This window comes from Brienomyrus brachyistius, chromosome 14 (genome assembly GCF_023856365.1).
Source record: "Brienomyrus brachyistius isolate T26 chromosome 14, BBRACH_0.4, whole genome shotgun sequence".
NCBI lineage: Eukaryota > Metazoa > Chordata > Actinopteri > Osteoglossiformes > Mormyridae > Brienomyrus > Brienomyrus brachyistius.
Window position 1 is genome coordinate 25,488,394 of NC_064546.1, and position 20,487 is coordinate 25,508,880.

The following is a 20,487-nucleotide window of genomic DNA, read 5'->3' on the forward strand; positions in this document are numbered from 1 at the left end:
CCCCTCCAAAAAAATATATATCCTAAATTAGGGACTATTAATTTACTGTAGTATGTATATTATATCTATATATAGCATTTATAGTATAATTAACGCATCACTCTTCAACTGCGTATGCATATAATTGCGTATATACATGTATGAGATGTCCTACATAAAGACCTACCAGAGAATGGAAGTAATTGAACCTTAATTTGAGCATTAAATCAGTATCAGAACAAGTAATATATCAACGTCAAAATAGCTTTGTTAGAGTAACCCAAATAAACAAAGTATCTGAGAAATATTTTAATGTGCTGTACTTTAAATAGGCCAATTTTTCACTGCTTAGAAAATTACTCTTTCACAATATAATCGGTACAATTATCATTCTGTTTGTGTATGCATGTTAACCACTAATTTATGTCTTCCTGCAGGAAAATTTTAATGCAGCTTTTTTTATTTATTGAACTGCAAATGGAGCATTTTAATCAATTCATCTTTCCCAGTCGTGGCCACAAACACAGGCGTGTAGCGGAACAATCACGGCAACAGCGCGGATGAGGCGGTACGCGGGCACAAAATCTATACTTTTGTGCAACGTAAAATGTTATTTAGGAATAAAAAACATTTTAATTACAATTACTATTGACTTGTTTAATGTGTTCTTTGTTGTTTGAAAACTTTAATTTGACGTTTTAAGGAACGGCTATTTTATATATGCGCAGGTTAAGTAATGTAGTAAAGCAGCATTAACAATCCAACTTAAAGAAATAGTCACTGAATGACAGGGAAGGAAGTTTAAAAAGATCAATCGACAAGCAGCCGTTGATGTCCCGCGCATCACTCATCACAACAGGTACCGCCTCAGTGTTTTTCAACGGGGGGGTTTGGGGTTGAATTCCACAGCAACACTGCCACCTACTGGCAGATTTTACAGTGCTTTGCGTGCGTTCGCAGAGAAGGGTGAGCTCATATTTAGGTTCAGTGAAGTCCTTGTTGTCCTGCGTTTCTCATGGCACCCGTCTGAATTAAATTCAGAACTTCAACCTTATTTTGCTGCCTTCAAAAAAGATTCGTATATTCATCTGCATTAAAAAAAAACTGACTCCGTGGTCGGACTGACTGTGTAAGAACAACAAAAACATCTATAAGCGCACAAACGTTAGGACGGATCTTTTATAAGAATGCACCTCGGTATATTGCAAAAAAAAAAAAACAAATCACGTACACAGAAGGACTGGTTACACCTCACCTGTCCTATTATTTCTCCAGTGAATTCTTTTATTTCTTTTGTATTTCAATTTTTTCAGTATTCATAATTGTGTAGTTTTGCCCAGGGGGTAACAATGGAAATGTCCACCATTTCTCAGTAACTATCCACCCAAAACAAGGTGGAAGTATGTAACCTCCATCCTAATGCTGATTGGCTGTCTATGTAGAGTCTCGCTGTAGCTCCATGAGTTTTGGTACGTGGGCAGGCCATGTGTGACGCCATGTTCAAAGAAACACCTGTATTTGTACTGGCATCGCGCTGCACAAGGTTAAACACTCCGCATGTGCACGCCACATTCGCACCTGACCACGTGTCCGTCGTCACGTGGGCCACATGGTGAGCTGTAGTGAAATTCCATGGAGATGCAGGCTAGCGAGTTGGGAGGCGGTGCGGTGGGCTGGTGGGCTGGTGGGCTGATGGCCCTTTGACTGGGCAACACATGGACACCAGCGTGCACCATGGAGGGAACCAACGTCACAAAATGGCCCAAAACCCATATCATGTCATCTTAGTAGGACACAGTTTATATCTGACAAAACTCACCAAGATCTAGACAGGACCTGCAAGAAGTTCTGTCCTCCAAGATCCATTAAATGATAATAATCACAGTCATAATCATGATGATGATCCACCAGTGTATAGGAATTAAGACTAATTTACTTTCAAATCATTCAGAAAGCCGTATCTCGTGTGATTGTTCCGTGTTTCTCTCTGCACAAAGGTCAGCTCTATATGAACACCTCCCAAATGAAAAACGCGACACAGGGTGACCCTCGTTTTCAGCGAACACACACTCTCAGCAACCCGGTTCTTGTGGATTAGTTGCATGATTGAATAAGAAATGGTCGATTAAAAGAAAAGAAAAAAAACTAAACATTTTGTGAATCTTGACTGGATCTATTTGGTCGGCTTTCCAAATAAAAAAAAAAGTCTGTTTTACTTGGAGTTTTTCGAAAGCCCCCACCCCAATTGAAGCTATTTTCGTCCCCTAGGATTTACATAAACGCTTGGCCAGAACAGCCTCTCAGAGGCCTGCGTTGACCAGCAGCATTGATGCGTGACCACTTCTGATTGTATAAAGGACATGGAGAGGGAGCCCCCAGGGACTCTGTCTTTGGGTGGTTCAGGAGAATGCCAGGCCAATGTGCAATTACTTAAAATAAGCTCTTAGAGAATGACTTAATGTCTGTCAGGCCTGGGATTCTCAGCATGCGCAAGTGTAAAATGTGCATTCAGGGAACCTTCCACGTTGTGCAAAATGTGCATTTAGGGAACAGCCCATGGCATGTCACATCTCTCAGAAGAAGAAAAAGGAAAAGAAAGATTTACCGAGTAAATTGTTAGCTCTGGGGGTTATGAAACAAAAAATTAACAGGACATAAATCTCGAAGTGGTGAAATACCGTTTTTTGGGCATGCCCCTGATTAAAAGTGGCAAACGATCACAAAATAAATAATTAGTCATTCAATAAGGGGGGGGAGTGACACAGAAGACAGTTTGTGTCACCCAGTAAAAAGCTGCAAACAAGCTGTCTCAGGGACGGATTATGGGTTGTGTGGGCCCCTGGGCAAAACGTTCGCGAGGCCCCCCCCACCACCACCAGCACCACCACCACAATTCAAGGGCCCTTGCCAGCCAAACGCCCTCCCTATAGGGTCAGGGGCCCTTGTAGGCAGAGGATCAAAGAATGTAGGCCCTCTAAAATAGACAAACGAAAATACATTGTTGATAAGCGTTGCAAATTGTTTTGGGCTAGGGGCCCCATGGGCCCCCTGCACCCCAAGGGCCCCTGGGCAGCGGCCCCGCTGGCCCGGTCCGTAATCCGTCCCTGAGCTGTCTGTATAACAGACCCTTGCTTCTCCATTCTCCTCAACAGCAGAAACATGTTTTGCTACATAATGTTTTAAGAACAGACTGTGACCTTTATCACATCAGTCATCCTCGCCGAGACAGAGCTAAAACTGAGATTCAAAAAAGGTTTGCTACGATGTAAAACTTTGTATTAATGGCTGACGCAAAGCTAAACATCTGCATAAGCAGCAACAGGAAACAATCGGCACCGTTTTGGCCACGTGAAACGTCAGAAATGGCATTTGTTCCTGGAGGTCTGACACGATCCAGACAACTCAGTGAATAAACCGAACAAAAGATCATTAGAGCAGGTTAAAGCAAACAAAAGCATTCATGACTCTTTTTGAGTGATTTTGATAGATAGTGAATTTGAAAAATTAAATATGATATCTAAAGAACCAAAACCCGTCAGTCCTTGGCAATCAAAATTATTTATATATCCTGTTCTGGGTTCTGTGGTAGCGAAATATTATCAACATGATTTCATTGAGAAAAGGCCAGCGGACGGATTGAACAGAAGTCGTTCTTTCCTTCTTGACGAATGGGAAGTTTTGCCTGTTATTTCTACCAATCGAGCCCTGGGTTTCCGCCACTTTTATAGCTGAGGTCCTAGTTATAATATATAAAAATGTCTACAGGAAGCTACTTGGCTGCTGGTAGCTGCCGGCGATGTCGCTTCCCTGACCGCACACAAATATGCAGCCCGATCCTCGTTTAATGTCAACACACTGGAGGGCTTCTGCAGACGATGTTTGTTTACAGATACCTGAAGCCGCCAACACACAGGGGGCGCCTTCTTTAGCGACACAAACTCTACCTTTAAAGAAGCTTGCGATTTTGCAGAGCCAACGTTACATCATTCACACAAATATCTTGTTTAAAACCGAGGAACCTCCTGTTGTATATTTTATTTGGCCGCGAACATGCCTGACGTCCAATACATCACATATCCTTCGGTACGACTATTTAATGTAGAAACTCCAAAACTCACAAATGCAGTATGACCGAATGTTCCAGAGATGTACCACTATACTAAACAGGCAATATATCTCTCGCTTCTGCAAACAGAAATAGATTTCATTGAATTGTTTGATAAATCTGACCCAAGATTTCCAGTTGCCGTTATTGGAGTTCCTACTGTTTTTCTGTCTGTTGGTGGCCCAAACCCTAATCACCCAAAACTCCCATGGAGACCATAAATTATGCCAAAGAGATGGAGCTTTGTGTTCCTAGTGCCGGAGTGTACCGAATTTTCAGCGGCGTATTCTGACAACCAGGGCATTAAATCATTATTTTATGACAGACAGGGAAACTCGTAGATGTTCATCGCGCTGATTTATGTTCATTTGGGTCTGGAGGATACTATAATTTGGGACTAATGTGAAAACAGATGGATAGAGATACCAAAGGGCAAAGTGACCTATACATTCTCACTGCCGTGTGCAAATGGCATCCATATGTTGCAGGAGTTTTCCCAGTCACCATCTCCATTGCAGATATGTTGTGCTATGAATTCTAGAATCCGGCCATTTCAGAAGGTTGCAGTCTTTAAAAACAATCTGTGGACAAAAACCTGAAGATAAAACGTAGCGTGTTTTATGAAAAAGGCCGTCAGACTAGGATTAAAAGTAACAACAAACATGACCATTGCACGATACGGGAAGCTGGTGCTACATTATTGTCTTTACGGTTTACATTTAATCTTGTACGGTAGAATTGTTTTAGGCTTGCTTTGACTGATGCTGGAGGCTTATTTGTCATTCTGAATCATAATGTAACCCTGGAAATTCTTACAGTGAGTATATTAACGAGCCAGCTGTGAACTGGAACAGGTAACGTTTGTGAGTTTGATCTCTAACCCTCAATTAGGTTGAATGTTTTTTCATACTTCTGAAGGTTCACTCATTTTTCTACTCCACACAGGTCCTCTGATGCCTGGTAATTCAGTGTTTGTATTCCTGAGATAAGGGGGCTGTGGTCTTTTTATTTTTTATGAATGTGTGTTTTGAGAAGTCTCCATTTTTGTACTGACATAATATGCCGAATGATGAAGAAATGCCCTCTGTACAAAAGACTTGCATTCAGTACATGATAGGATCTTCCCTCTCCTTTACTCATTCGTCTTGTATTATTGCTGCTTTCGTTGTTTTGTGGAAATCGGTATCACCTCACAATCAGATACTTATTTTCCACCCCACCAAAGTAAGTGGCTTCCTTTTAAGTTCCAAAGCAGGCGATGCCGTTGCATGCCGAATTAAAACGAGCTGGGCAAAATCAGAAGGGTTTATTAATTTAGTCTGTTTCACTTCCATCCCTCAAGGTCTTCAGCTAGTTCATTCACCGGTACTCGCGTGGTATAAATTCACTTTGAGTGCTGGGTTAACTATATCACATCGGACACACTTCATGGAGTCGTCTCAAATTCCGTCCCCGCCTGGAGCACACGTGAATGCGAGATGCAGAAATAACACAGCCCTGCCTGTGCAAGTGAACATGAAAGTCTGTCGCAGAATCCAAAAGAACAACTTTATTAAATAATAAGTGACGAGTAGCGCATCAAGGGCTATTGCTTAATGTAGATGTCCTCCCTCATAAATTCAACTTTTATAAATGTTTCAGATTGAAGTTCACACTCAGAGTTCGCATGATATCTTAAAAGGGCTCATTGAAAGACGATTTGACAGGGTGGTAGAATTTTTTGTTGTTGTTTTTTGGGCAAGAAGGCCTAAGAGTACGGGTCGATGGTGCTGTGGTATAGAGCACAGACATTAGCACATGTCTGCTCAGCCAGATGTCCATAGCTTCACTTGTCCTTATCTCCTTCGAGACGTCGCGATGGGTTCAGACCGTCAGCCACTGTAGCCGGCTGCAGAAATCTCTCCTCCTCCCTGTCTCTTTGCTCGGTGAGCAAACTGCAGATGTCACTGGGTTGAGTTTGGCTGGAATTTCTCATTTTCCATCTGAGGAAAACCAGTCGACCCATTGGCTCCTTCAGGTAGGACGAACTGAGCTGCAGGATGGGCAGCCTCTTGGGGGAAATTCGGCGCTTTCTGATGTCCATTTTCTGTGTCTTGGCCATAGTTTCTCCACCAAAGGCCAGAGTTTCAATGATCAGGACATGGGATGGGGCTGATCCAATCTCTCAGAAAATATCACTCGGCTTCTTAAATCACTGCTTAAGTTGGTCTTCACTCATTACCGGAACAAGACACGTTTCATTTTCAGAAAATCTGGGATTCCCTCTTTTCTCTGCCGCCTCATTCCTCATCATTTTTATTTGAGCAAAAGCTACGGGATGTTTCCTGAAAATTAGAACAGTCTGAATTGTGACGGACAACCTAATGATGTTTATTTACATTTACCTTCAGTCATGTGGAGAAATATTAAAAAAATAATAATGGGTGACCAATGGGGAAACTAGAGTAAATCTTGGCACAGTTTTTAGGAACAGAAACAGGCGATGGCATAAGGTGTTCAGATAAACAACTAAAAGCTCTTGGATTCGGGGGAGGGTGGGCACCTGTGGACCTCAGGTGGGTAGGGTGCTCCCTGGGCGGGGGTTACAGTATATTTCTGTCACCTGATGTTGCATGAAGGACCTCTGGGTCAAGCATACGCACAAAACAGTGAAAAATTAAACATCGTTTGCCTCCAAATACAACCGTGCATTGAGGCTCCTCACCGCTCACACTTGCATTTCCAAAATTATTACTTCTAGAGCAGGATATTTGTGGGAACCTCATTCAACTTCAAGACCTTGGCAGGTGCATTAGAAAAGCCTAATAGTATTCCGGTAAACTCACTGATGCTCGTCTTGGAGGTAGTTGCAGGCTTTGCCTCAGGATTCAGGACTCAATCAAACCACTCAGAATGGGGGGCGACCCAGACTGCAGTGTGTCTGCTGTGTCGGGAACTGAAGCTTACGTCTTTGTAGTTGGGGTAGCAGAAATACCAGCATTTCCGATCACCGTCACACCTTTTCCCTGTAATTAAGTGAGGCAGTGCATGCAGACACCTGGAGCCTATTTCCATATTTCAGAAGTGCTGTTTGCTTCTAAACGGCAACCCCATGCTGGATAAGTGGATTTATGGGAGACGGACAGATGAGTGTTTGCCTCTGCCGCTGACAAACACACAGAGAGTTTCCACTCTGACATCAAACACTGCTGATTTCCACGGCCATGAGAATTCCATCTCCGGCCGAAAACCTGAGAGTATTTTCTCACCCGTTACCTTGTAACTAGGCTTGTTTTTTTGCATCCGCCTCAAAGAAAATCCCTGTCAATTTGCCATAGTTTAACTGCAGTGACTGTAACTGGCATCATTTCAGTCCCTTTTGCAATGTATTTCAACTGTACTTATATCAGCTGGCAACGATGCAGTGCTTTGAAGTTCACATTAATATATGCACACACCTGTGTTTCCAGCAGATATATCAAAATAACTGGTGCTCACATGTCGGTCTGCTAGATCTCCGGGCGGTGATCTCAGTGAATGTGTTAGGCTCGTTGCCAGGTTAGGGTTTAGCCACCACTCCCGCATCTACTCACCGCACCACCATTTTCCCATTTTCAGCTGCATGTACTCTGGGGGTTTATAAAGCAGTACTCACTGGAGCCCAGGCAGTTTACAGTTGGACACTGCTCTTGTGTTGGCAAACTCTGCTGTACCTCCAATGACTTCAAAAAGATCTGGTCTGTGTGTCTGTATGTGAATGCATGTGTCAGTGTGTGGTAATTATACCCTTTCCACTCACTCTGGGGTCTGTGGCTGTAGACTGTACATCGTGCAAAAAGGCAGGAACAAAATTCAAAGACTTGGGCAAATGCATGTCTCTCTTATACTTGCAACTGCCGTCGTTGCTACGTTCTTTGAGACAAGGACAGTCAAAAAACACACGGCGGTTAAACTGATCACATCTGTTATACTGGCAGTTGACGCACATTTATATATCGTAACCTAAGAACTCTGTTTGAAAATGGTCCTGCAGTTGTAAAACTCTAACCATGTGACTGCTTCATCGGTACATCCATGTCCTGTCCTTACGAACAAACGTATTTTCCAGGAACAGAACTATGCTATACAGAATGTTTAAATGTGCAGGTATGTGGAAAATATCAGGCCAACATTTATTATCTGGATCCCAGCACTAAATATAGACTTTTGTACCTTTGTTTGACAAACCTTAACATTGAGAGAATCAATCACTTCCTCTCAAATCATAAAAAAAGGTCTTGGTGTTTATTTTCTGAGACAATAATGGTGTTATAACTATAAGCTATTTTATGTAATGTTTATTGGCTACAGCGCTATTTTTGAAGATATATGCCCTCTTTTTTAGCTAGTGAATATTTTATTTATAAATCTCATATACTATATATTTACTATGCTATATTTAAGCTGTAATAATCCACTAGCAGCATAGCTAGACAAAATGAGTACATGCCAACCAAACATCTGAGTTCAGCATACAAATATCTCTGACTGGCAGAAGTAAGTCACTGTAGGCAGTCTGACCCACGGGTTTATATAGTGCGTGAAAGGTCGTGACCTCTCTGCTGAAAGGACCCTGACCCAGGGTCAGACAAGCTGCCAATAGTAAAATCACAGGCTGGGAAGGCTGTGCAGGTGTTAAGTGCTTTTGTATGAGATTCTGTTTCCAAAAAAGGGGGGAAAATAGAAATATCTTTTAATTGGTAAAATGCTAGAGATCTGAGGACTGTTTCACATAGCAGTACTTCCCAGTTAGCTGGGTATCTTAAGTCAAACAAGAAATCTGGCCAATGTGAAGAGGGATTAGTGACATTCCTATTGGACAACCCTTACACGTGGCTTAAGTTATCTGGCTAATGAAGAAATCCTACTTTGTGGAATACCCCCCCCCCCCCCCCCCAGGTTTTGCTGCAGATAGCCTGTCTCTGATTTGCGTGAGATCTCTAAATTAAAAAACAGATCAATATCAGAAATATGCCTTACCAAAGCCGGTGTCCTCCATGTTGGTAAAGGATGGACTTCTGAAGATATCCTGAGCTGACCTCTAGTGGTAAGTGTGAGCACTGCATAGTGCAGAAGCGAATGCGCGACTTGCATAAGGAACTGGTTAGACATGCGGTTAGCTCTGCTGTTGCTACAAAATGTAGCACACTTTGAAACATAGCTGCGGCAGTGATGTCTTTAATGATTAGAGAGAGGCAAGCGAAGCTGTACGAGGCTGGCAAGTTAGAGTGGGTGGGACGATTCCAGACTCAGTATGTTAGAGTGTAAATATTGCTGGCTATAACAATGCCAAGTAAGCATTATGAAAATATCATTAAAGATAGATGGGGAATATAGGGGCTTCTACTAATTACATATCTTAGTAAAATAATAATGTTAAAATATGGCCATTCTTTATCTGACTGCACAATTATTCCTTTAATCAAACTTAATCACGTTAATCAAACTGTATTAGCTAAGGCTTTTTAAATCCTTTCCATTGATGTAATGACAATGCACTACATTATCAACGAATTATTCAGGCCTGACTCTCGGTTGATCGCACTAGTTGTTCATCCCGAATCCCCGCAGCGCTGACAATTTTACTGCCGTCCAAAGGTGCCGGTAACGCCACCCGACAGACCCGCATTCCGCCGCTCTTAAGACCTCCGTGTTATACCAGATATCATTTTATCTTTTACCAGGGAAGTGGCAGTTTTGCGCATACCACCCCCCCACCACCACCCCCCCCCCCCCCCCCACACACACACACACACACACCTTTTTCGGAGCCGAAGATAGTGATCGCGACATGTAAAACCACTTTGTTCGCAGCCTTTTGTGTTGGTGGCCACCCATGTTTAACTGGGGTCCTGGCCTGACTCCCGGTGATGAGTTTTCCAAACCTCAGTGCTGGCTGGCAGGCGGACGGGTGGGGTAATGTCTGCCCCTGGGTCCCAGAATGAGAAACTGGCTTAACCTTCTCCAGTCTGCCTGTTTGTTCTCCTCCACCCTGGTTCCTGCTAAGCGCCAGACGGTTCAGGTCAAGGGGGAAGGAAATGACAATCCCAGCTGAAGGCAAGGATGCGACCGATTAACGTTCTGGGCCCTGCGGTGGGGAAAGAGGGCTATCATTGCTGCTGCCTGTGTGTGAGGCTGCTTCTCTCTCAGGAGCAAAGGCTGGGCTGTGGTGAGCCAAATGCGTGCTCTCTTGTGTGAGCATGCATATATATTTTGGTACATGTGGATACCAGCAATATGTGTCTCAGATACACACACACACACACACACACACACACACATACTTATATATATATATATATATATATATATATATATATATATATATATATATAAAGCTATTCCTCTTAATTTTACTACTAAGTGTCTGTAACAGCTGGGTCAATAGCGTTTGTTTTTCTTAATATACTGATTAAAATCATGGTGCGTAATAATCATTAACCAATGGTGTATTCTTGTTTGAATCCTTCGTGACTTTGATGCTGTTATGTCTCAAATAAAACAAGGAATTCGGCTATGATTTATGGCTATTTAGACAAGGTTTTAACGGAGAGCTGTAAGAAATGGAAACACTGCTTTCATCCAAAGCTGGTAGACAACGTCACAGGGGCTTCGTAGACTACTTAATCTGTTGGCAGGTCGGCCCGGCAACGTTGTCAGATGCACAAAGTTCCTTTTCATGGTGCGGAGGGACTGTTTTACTTCCAGACGGACCCTATGGTTTACTGCGGTTCAGAAGGAGAGTTATGCGACACAAGCTAATCCCCACCAAGAACAGAAACGTGCGTAAACATTGCAACTGTTTATTGCTTTGCCGCTTTTCAGAAAAAATAAAATAAAAACATCCATTTCGTCTGGGAGCAGCAGTACACGTTAATTAACGTGAAGATAAGGGGTGATCGGTCCTGCCACCCACGTTTACTGTAAATCCTGGCATTTCAGCATACGTTTCTCAGGAAGTGATGCACATATTTTTTTGGGACAGCTCTAAAAAATAAATAAGCTGTCCCGCACTGATTTTATGAAAGTGCACTCGGATGAAAACTGTAACCTTTTCCGTGTAGAGTCATGAAAAATGTCTTTTGGCACTTTTTAATACATGCAGCTGCGTGCGTTTAAATGAAGCAAGTCCTCAGTCCAGTTTTAATATCTTATCGAGGCTTTTCCTCAACAAGCCCATTCATGATCACTGACCTGGTTTTACTAGTTTTTTTTTCTTGATTTTTACTATGTTTTGTAAATATTTCCTTACTGTATTTTTAAAGACTAAAATCAACGGTGCTTTCATCAAATTTCAAAAAATGTTTACATATATAACAAAAGACAAAAAAAAAGAATGATCTTGTGCTTTTGTTTTTAATTTAAAATAATAAAAAAAAACATTTCTCCACTTACTCGCAAAAATTAGCTCGCAAAGTCATTATTCTCATTTCCCTACTATTTTTGGGTCAAATTTCGCTTTTATAAGCATTATTTTTTTATTATTGATTAATATCAGTTCCACATATAAAATGCCCAGCTGCATAAATGCCTAAAAACTATATGTTGCTTTAGATTCGAGTTTCCCAGTCCAGTCCCTGAGGACCCACAGACAGTCCACATTTTTGCTTACTAGGAACTGGGAGGGAGCAGAAATGTGGACCGCCTGTAGAACCCTGAAGAACGGGGTTGGAAACCCGTTAGATAAGTCCAACTAGGCAAATGAATGTAGAAATAAACGTGCCTGACGAATGACGGGTGAAAAATGAGCAATGTGCACAGAACGAGACTCAAACTTAGGTGTGAGATTTTGCTGTCTGCACGTACTGCCATTTCTGGGTGCCGTAATCAGCTGGCTGTGGTCTGACTCACCAGCTCAGTGAATAGCAGACAGTCTTCATCACCTCCAGTGTTTCCATAAAAGCGTTGGGAAGGTCTACAGCCACTTACCCTCCGTTCCTTTGATCTTTCACCCACGAGCAAACCCAGTCTGAACATCTGCCCATGTCCCGAAGTGTGACAGGGAGTGAAATCGCTTTTTTGAGCTTCTCTGACCTGGATGATCACCCCCACCCCCGAGCCCCAACACCTGATTCAATTTCGCATCGATTAAGTCACACACATCAAAAATCATGCAAGTTGCACTGCAAATTGTACAAAAAAAAAAAAAAACGGGAAGCCCATTTTAGAGATTTAAGCCTTTTTGGACTGGAATCACAGACATTTGCTTTTTATAATTGAGGATTCTGTACCTTTTTAAAGAACAACGCGGTCACACTTCACCTTCCCCATTATCAAGGCAGAAATGTAATCCAAATCCAAGCAGAAGGACATCACGCCAAGTTCCTCAGTTATATCATAAAACATCAAATTGTTCTACACGAAAAAGTGAATTACATTACAGGGCTGCGTGCTGTGTAACTGGATCTGCCCTGTATTATATAAAAACCATTTCTAATGAAAATCAGTATTTGTAGTAATGAGTAACCGACCTGCCAAACCACGCCAACGTTGTTCCATAATCCAGGCTATTTTTTTACTGTCCCATTAACTGCAACTGCATTCCCAGTTTTAGTATTCTCATTTTTTTCCCTGACAACAAACCCCTTTTGTTCCTTGTGAAAGATTATGCCAGTGCTGTTTTATTATTTATATATTTATTTTTATTTTTTTTACCAAACAGGCGTGACCTAAGCGATCTCGCCAGGCTCAGCCAGCGTAAACTGACGTAAGGTGAGGGGTGCTGTCTGACCCCAAGCTGAACATCCTGAAGTTCTGCATCGAAGGGGTTTGAGGTGTCTAGCAGTTATCCAGGAGTGCCTGTACATATACATATACCCATCCATCTTGCATATCTACTCATCTGATACAGGGTTGGTGTGACGCCTTCACCAGAAAGAGTAGACACCAAGAATACTCTGGGCAGGATGCACCATCTTCCATACTATGATGGACCCAGTCCTTTATGTGGACCTGGGGGATGGGGGGGGAGATATTTCCATCTATATCCCCATTAGTCACTCCGGCATTGGCCCTACATGCAAGCAATATTATAGCTGTAGTGTGACAATTTTTAATTGGATTTATTTTATAATGTAAATGCAATATCTTTACAACTAAACCTTATAGTTGTCTGCGGTTAGGCTACAGAATATATATTGTCTGAAAAAGTAGTTTGAAAAACTGTAAAAATATATGTATTTCTATATAGTACTTTAATATGACGAAGAAAACCACGAAGCTTTGCTAAATTCTGAAATATTTACTGTAAACAGTGCATTCAATTATAATACAAAATAATACAAAATATACGTTTGGTCAGAAATGCAGGTCCTGGAATTACTAACGCTACAAGAGGTTGTGTCAGATGTGGAGAGCATTATCTTACTGGAAGAGCCCGCCTACATCTTTTAGCTCCCCTCTACCTTCCCTCCGAAAGGGCATATTGACTTCCTTCACTCCTTTCATCCCTCCCGTGCAGCTGACTCTCCAGAAGCTGTCAAAATTATGAGTGAAAGTCAGCCAGAAGTCAACGGTGGAAAATTCCACATCCAGCCGAAGTCATATGAACTTGTAAACATCTCGACCTCTGAATCATCTCCTGTTTGCTTCCCGCGAAGAACCTCGACTGGACCATGAAATATTAATGAGAAAATAGGACGTGGCCTTATTTGCAATGCAGAGGGGATTATTAGACAGATTTATCCAATAAAGGGTAAGCAGCGCGGTACAGAGCACCTGCCTTCTGTCATATAATAACACTTCCTTCTCTTCCTCTGTGCTGCTTTATTTACTCTCTTTCAAATTATTCTTTGTCCTTCGTTGACAAAGATAAATGAAGGGATTAATATATATTGGAGAAATCTCCCAGCAGCCCGAAAGAACAGGGAGACGGAGGATAGCATTTCCCCCAGGTAACCGAAAGCATGCAAACTGGATTAAGAGTCATTTGCTGTAGGGCTTAACTGCGATCAGAAGCCATTAGCAGAACATTGTCTTATATAGAATAAAACCGAGGAAATGAAAGAACTTTAATTGCTTGGTGCATATTAAAATTCAAGGCGGTAGAATTAACCGTCCCGGTAAATCTTCAGAAGTCAGAAATGAGCACACTCTTTCTTTTACAGATAATTTCTTTTTTTTTCCTAAGGCTCTTCGATCAGCTTTTAACTTCGTGATGATTCTTTTAAGAGTGTCGACCGTTAGAAATATTCCTTCTCTTCCTCTCTGCCACCGCTGTGTACAAGGTAGAGGTTATACCGCACGAAACTAAAATTCCTTATTTTTAACGAGTTAGCTGCCCCTGGCCATTCTTAGCAAAGGATTATTCCGGTACATGGAAAGGGAAAGCATGTACAGTTCGAGCGGTACGCCTGTCATGTAACGTGACACACAATTCAGTTACCGATTTAGTTTGAGTGGCATTGTATGTCAGGCTGTATAAGATTAACGTGTCTCACCGGCTTATAAGGTTTATTTCCAGCCGTCAAGATTTTCGGCAGCATCATTTATTAAATACACCAGGGGGCGCTGTTCAATCACAAACAGGGCGGATGAAGTTTCCGAACGACTAACGTTTATCAAACCTGACGCAAAATGACCAAACTTAGAAATTACTCATTCATATCTAAAAAAGGATCAAATTTTATATTTAAGCAAATATAAAAATATAAGAAAAAGTAACATGACATACTATGTAAAAAATAAGCTTCCGTATAAGGCGTTTCGATCAGTATTCCAAATAGTGTTCCAAATATAGTTACAATATAAATAAATATACGACATCAAAGAACAGCGGTCATAAAAAGAGAACGCCAGGTGGTGTAAAAGAGGCCACGAGGCTGGGGAAGGGCCAGATGGGCTCTCGAGGGGTATCAGCATCATACCGATATGGCTTCTGACACACAGGTATATTGCTGCTGATACCACACTGCGCCTCCGTTTTCCATTCACTGCCCCAGCTGCCATCGGAAGTGCAGAAACAGCTCGGCACGGGTGCCGAGACGCTTAGAACAAACGGTGCTTTTCCACTGCCGAAGACTCACGCATAAACAGGCCCGCCGTCTGCATGAACAGCAAGGTCAGGGACCAGCGTCAGCGCAGCGCTAATGACCGAATGAAGTCATTGCGCTGACAGTCAATTGTCACGCAATTAAGAATTGCGTCTATGTCATTGTGTATGTCATTGCTACCTGTTATACGTAATGGGAAATGTGAAAATCGTGTTTTATGATAGAATATTTATGTTAATAACATCTCAGTCTGTCCATATGTGCATAACTATAAAATATAAAGGTCTATCTAAGGGATGAAAGATAGTGTCATTTACGTGGGTTTAAATAAATACAGGAAGATACATTATATACATTTATTCAGCATCTGTGATTTGAATAATCTGTGTTGCTACATTACCAAAGAAAAGATACACATTGCTGCTTACGCTTTATTTGCCAAAGGAAGGTAGGTTAAGTACTTATACAAATAGCATGCTATTTCTTCCGGAGCAGCTCCCTACCCAGCCAAGCATGCTATACTCTTTAGCAATGCTATGCTGTTCATTTTTGACAAAGCAGCTGTTATAGACTCACAATCATCCCTCTGTAAATAGTCTTTATTATGGAAGCGATTAAGGCTGCTTCACACCTATCGGACTGAAGAACTGGCAGCTGGAACACTAACTGTGTAAAATACGATTCGAATAACATATCCCACTGCCCATTGTTAAATCATCTTTCTCTGCAGAGCATCTGTTTCGGGCAGAACCTTGGAAAGTTTTACCGCACTGTGATCAGCATAAAGTTTTACGGGTAATGCTGTTAGCCAGATATTTTTGCTTCAGAAATATTATGTGTTGTTTTGGGGAAGATGAACTACTGCAGTTATATATTACAAACTTACACATTACGACTCTTGGCTCGGTGGCATAAAGGATCCCTTCATTTTGACCAGATGTATTTATTTTCATGATTATCATAACGATATAAATACATTGGATTTTTGAAAAGCATGTCCCTGATGACCCTGAGTATATCGTGGAAGCAACATAGGATGGGGTGTTTGAAGATTCTTAGGTACTCTTAGGTAGGAGGCCTCACTGCAGTGATTTGTGGTTTCCAGTGATTTTGGCCTGGAAGCTCACAGTCCGAATAGTTACTGTCGCCTTACAAGCTGACTGCTTGGTTTAGAAACCAAAAGCGAAAGTCTCGCACATCTGTTGTTTGTGCCTGATTGACAATGATGAACGTTAACAGGCCGCGTTTGCAGTTAAATTTAAATGACAGTGGAAGATTTTCACACTGTGTGCATGCTGACTCTGACAGCGCTCCCAGTGTTGTGGTTTTTCCAAGCTCCCCCCCCCCACGCTAGAAGTGAATGAAAATATTCTCTCTTCTTAAGAGAATGCCTTTTGTGTTTGCCCAGCTGGGTGGGGGACATTTTTGCCCCCCTTCCCACCCCACCGTTTTTAAATCCTTTGCAGTTCATGCAGAGTTCAGTCACTACAGAAATAATATCTTTTCCAGTGATGCAACTTCATAACTTGCCTGATTTCTTTATTTTTGGCCAACATAATTATGGTGGGATGGAGGTTGTAAACCTGCCCCCCCCCCCCCCCCCCAATAATTAAAACCAGCAGCCAATACAGCCCCCTGGACCCCCTTAAATGGGTGGAGACCTCAACCCTCTCCAAAGCTTAAACCAAAGTTATGCCCCGGAGTACAGAGTAAATGTCTATGGGTAAAACAGTTAGTGAAGGCCATGGACTCCTCACCTGAAAGTTGCTTGGTTCAAATCCCAGAAAATACCGCACTTTAGCACCATTCAGGAAGGTTTTTAACCTGAATTACATCGTTTTTTTAAAAAAAAAAACCTTGTATAAATAGGTGCAGAGTGCAAGTTTTGGACAAAATTCTATCAAATAATTTATCTTGCATGTATTCCTTTTTGCTCATATAAATAGCAGCAATCCAGTACGTACGCCCCCTACAGTTAATGGATTAAATAGCCAGTCCATAGTGAAACAAGTTCGTCTAACACTGTAAGGTATAACATACGTACTTAACGTCCATTATACAAATAGGTCAACTGATTGTGGAAACTTCCAGAACCACTCACAACAGAGCCATGCTCCAGCAGCTGTGTGGCCTCGTTGCACCCGGAACACACAGAACTGCTCCAGTGTTTGCTCCAATGAGAGTCCCGTAGGGCGTAATGCCGAGACGTCACTAGCCGCTGCTCCCACCTGGAACCTGACAAAAGCGCGCGGGGGGATCTCCGGCGATAAGACAATACCGTTCAGGCTAATATTCATCCTTTTTCTCTCTTCCCTCTCCCGAGTCATTAAAAGTCGCTATTGAAGGGTGCATTTCATAAACTGACAAATGGTTTTTTTAATGGCATTCCAGCCCCAGGGCTCGACACCTTGATGTGCCCGGCTGTGCAGCAGGGGGTGTTCGCGAAATCGTGCCAGGGCAACGGCGCGCATGTACGCGCATATCAGCGAGGGGCTGCTCGGCAGACACGTAAGAGCGATGTAATTACAGCTAATTAGGAATATGAGGTGCTCAAGTGCAAAGTGCCCGTATTTCACAGCTGGATGTGTCAAACTGTCAACGCTAAGAATAACGCTAAAGGACTTTTTGATTTAATACCCGTATTCATTCATAATAGAACAGTATTTAACGTAGGCAAGTCTAACATAAGCTAAACTAGGCGGCAGTTCCTTTTCTTGTTTTATACCTTATATAAACATAAAAATGCTTTTAAAAATTTTCATTAAAACATAATAAAAGCCTTAGATGTGAAGTATTTGAAAATACACAAGCTTCAAACAATTACTCCCACCAGCAGATGGTGCTGTAACTAAGTATTTCAGTGATGACCCTGTATCGAGAGTCATGCTGGTGTCTTTCCAAATTGCAACACAGTCATTAAAAACCCAAAACTCCCATTCTGAAATTCGGTTTTTCATTCAGGTTTGCCAACATCAAATAAACTTATCAGACTCTAGTTGCGACATGTATAACGTTTCTTTTGAAGATGTACCGTTCAACACTGTTGTCAAATTGCAGACTTGAGAGGTTTAATAAAAATCAGCCTGAATAACAAAATATGGCACAGTGACTGCTGTCCTGAACCATCACTCTCAGTATGATTTAATGCTTCATGCCTGTACAAAATTTAACATTTAAAATGTCAAATTAACTGTGTCAGTTTTGCCTTAACAGTAATGATCTTCTAGCGTGATGATTCATGCAGTACAGGTCTGGTAAACACGCAAAAAATGTCCTAATATTCTACAGACATGAATCAATAATTCATTAAGAAGCGCTAACAGTTTTCTGCCTATCAGACCGTTGGAGGTTGTACCCTAGGTAATATACCAATAGGCCGAACACCCTCCTTCTGCTGTTTCTAGCTAACGCTTCTTGCTAATGAAGTCATGGTTTTTTGCGAATGAATACTCCAAAAGTAGGATGTCCATATACCATTAACCATTCTCCAAACAAATTAGCAGTCAAATGACCAGCGACATCTGCAGAATACGTTAAGGTAACGACTCTAAACGACCATCTCGAAATAAAGAGGCGGCTTATGATGTAAATGTGCTCTTTTCACGTTTTCTTTTTCATGTTTCGATATTCTTGCAACTATTGTCATGAATAGGAAAATATCGCCCAACATCTATTTCCATACGAGGCATGATGTTATTGGAGGGCTATGCAGATGGTCCGCAGGTACCATCGGATTGGTTAGGCCTCTTAGACGAAGCCGCCTGGACCTGAATGGAAAACAAGCCGTCCGGTTATCAAGGGCACAATGTCGAAAGAAACAGACACGTTACGCCCAGCGGATGCTGGTATAGAAGGTCAGAAGTTTATGCCAGTCGCTTGTATGTCAATTTTGAAGGTGACATGTAAATCCACAAATTGTTCCCTAATGTCACTGTTCATGAGTCACCCATTGAGTGGTAAAAAATTTATTTTTACCAGAATCAGCTCAGAATCTACCAAACTGCAGACAAAGATGTTTGACCCGTAGGTGACATACATCATTCTGCAAGGCAAACTGAAATCGGAATCACTGCATCATCGTGACACATGTCACTCACACATTGTCACACTTCTCCACTTGAACTGGGGGGGAAAAAAAGCAATGTCTTTTTAAATACAACATTGCAAGCACTCCAGTCACATGCTGCCCCCCCCACCCCTATCAAGTGTGACTGGAGTGTTCACTGTCCAACACTAATGACTGAAATCCAACAAGTGGCTCTTGCTGACTGACAGGCTAACTCACGCGGAATGCGACTCCCTCGCCTGCTCGGCCCGTCATCTTGCGGCTTGTTGAGCAGGCCCCTCTGCCTCCTGTTCGTGCCACTGACAGACAGGCTCCGTCGCCCAACCTGGGCCTCCGTTTGCATGCCATGGTCAACCAGAGCAGAGCAGACAAAGGAAAAGTTGTGCCGAATCCATACCCTCACCTTGACTTATAGAATGCTTCACATTTCTTTGCTAGCCCTAGTCAACCAGCCCCGAGATTTGAACCGGTGACCTTCTGATTACAGGCAGTGAGTCATAACCCAATAAGCATCTGTCTTTTGGCTCTGAACGGGGAATCGCAGAGGGACACGTCCCATCGATGGAGGGAAAGTGACGCTTTACTACCTGCATGGTACCTGGAGAAAAATTGGGAAGAAGCGTGTTCTGTCTGCATGAAGCTGCCCCCGCTGTTCACAGAGTCGCACGGCGAGGCTCACAAAGGCCGAAAACTCTGAGCAGTGGTATGTACCTGCGTGACTGCAAACAAGAGCCTGGGAAGAGGATGAAACGGAACAGGGCCTTCCATTCCCATCTGCTCCATTTCTGTGTTCACACCTAAATATCCATTTATATCACTTATTTCTAAATGGCAAGTATGTACTACCCACCCAAGTATGTACTACCCACCCAAGTATGTACTACCCACCCAAGTATGTACATTTATCAGAATTGTATCAAAAAAGCCCCACAAACCTGGTTGTATGGCAATAAAAGCTACTGTCCTGTTGTATTCTGTTTTATTCTTCATGTAAGTAGGGAGAAATGAAAGCTAATCACAGTGGTTATGGTGCCTGAACAAGGGCAAACACACAAGGATGAAAGTGGCTGTTGGAGCGTGGGAGGGGGCTACAGCAGGGTACTGGCTCAGACCCTCCCTGGAGGGGGTGGCAGTTTAGGAAAGACAGATCAGAGTGAGGTTCAGAGAAGAAGGGCTGCCAATGGCGATGGGTCAGGCTTGATTTTTTTAGCGATGCTTGATGTAGTTTAAGAAATTGCTTCATTCCATTAACTATTTCCGGCATTATACGAGGCATCTGTGACGTCACATACTGGTTTATTCTCGGTTATGTGATTCGGTTCTTTTGC

The 20,487-nt window shown here is 42.3% G+C and overlaps 2 long non-coding RNA genes across 2 annotated transcripts in view; both read left to right on the plus strand.

The window, feature by feature from the left end:
- Positions 1 to 12,795, plus strand: part of LOC125708161 (uncharacterized) — a 30,838-nt gene extending 18,043 nt beyond the window's left edge. Inside the window, exon 3 of the long non-coding RNA XR_007382424.1 lies at positions 12,765 to 12,795. This is a non-coding gene — a long non-coding RNA (uncharacterized LOC125708161). The remainder of the gene's footprint in view (positions 1 to 12,764) is intronic.
- Positions 12,796 to 13,772: 977 nt separating this feature from the next.
- Positions 13,773 to 20,127, plus strand: LOC125708159 (uncharacterized). Its single transcript, XR_007382423.1, has 2 exons — positions 13,773 to 13,995; positions 19,647 to 20,127. It is a non-coding gene; the product is annotated as an uncharacterized LOC125708159 (long non-coding RNA).
- The last annotated feature ends 360 nt before the right edge of the window (positions 20,128 to 20,487 follow it).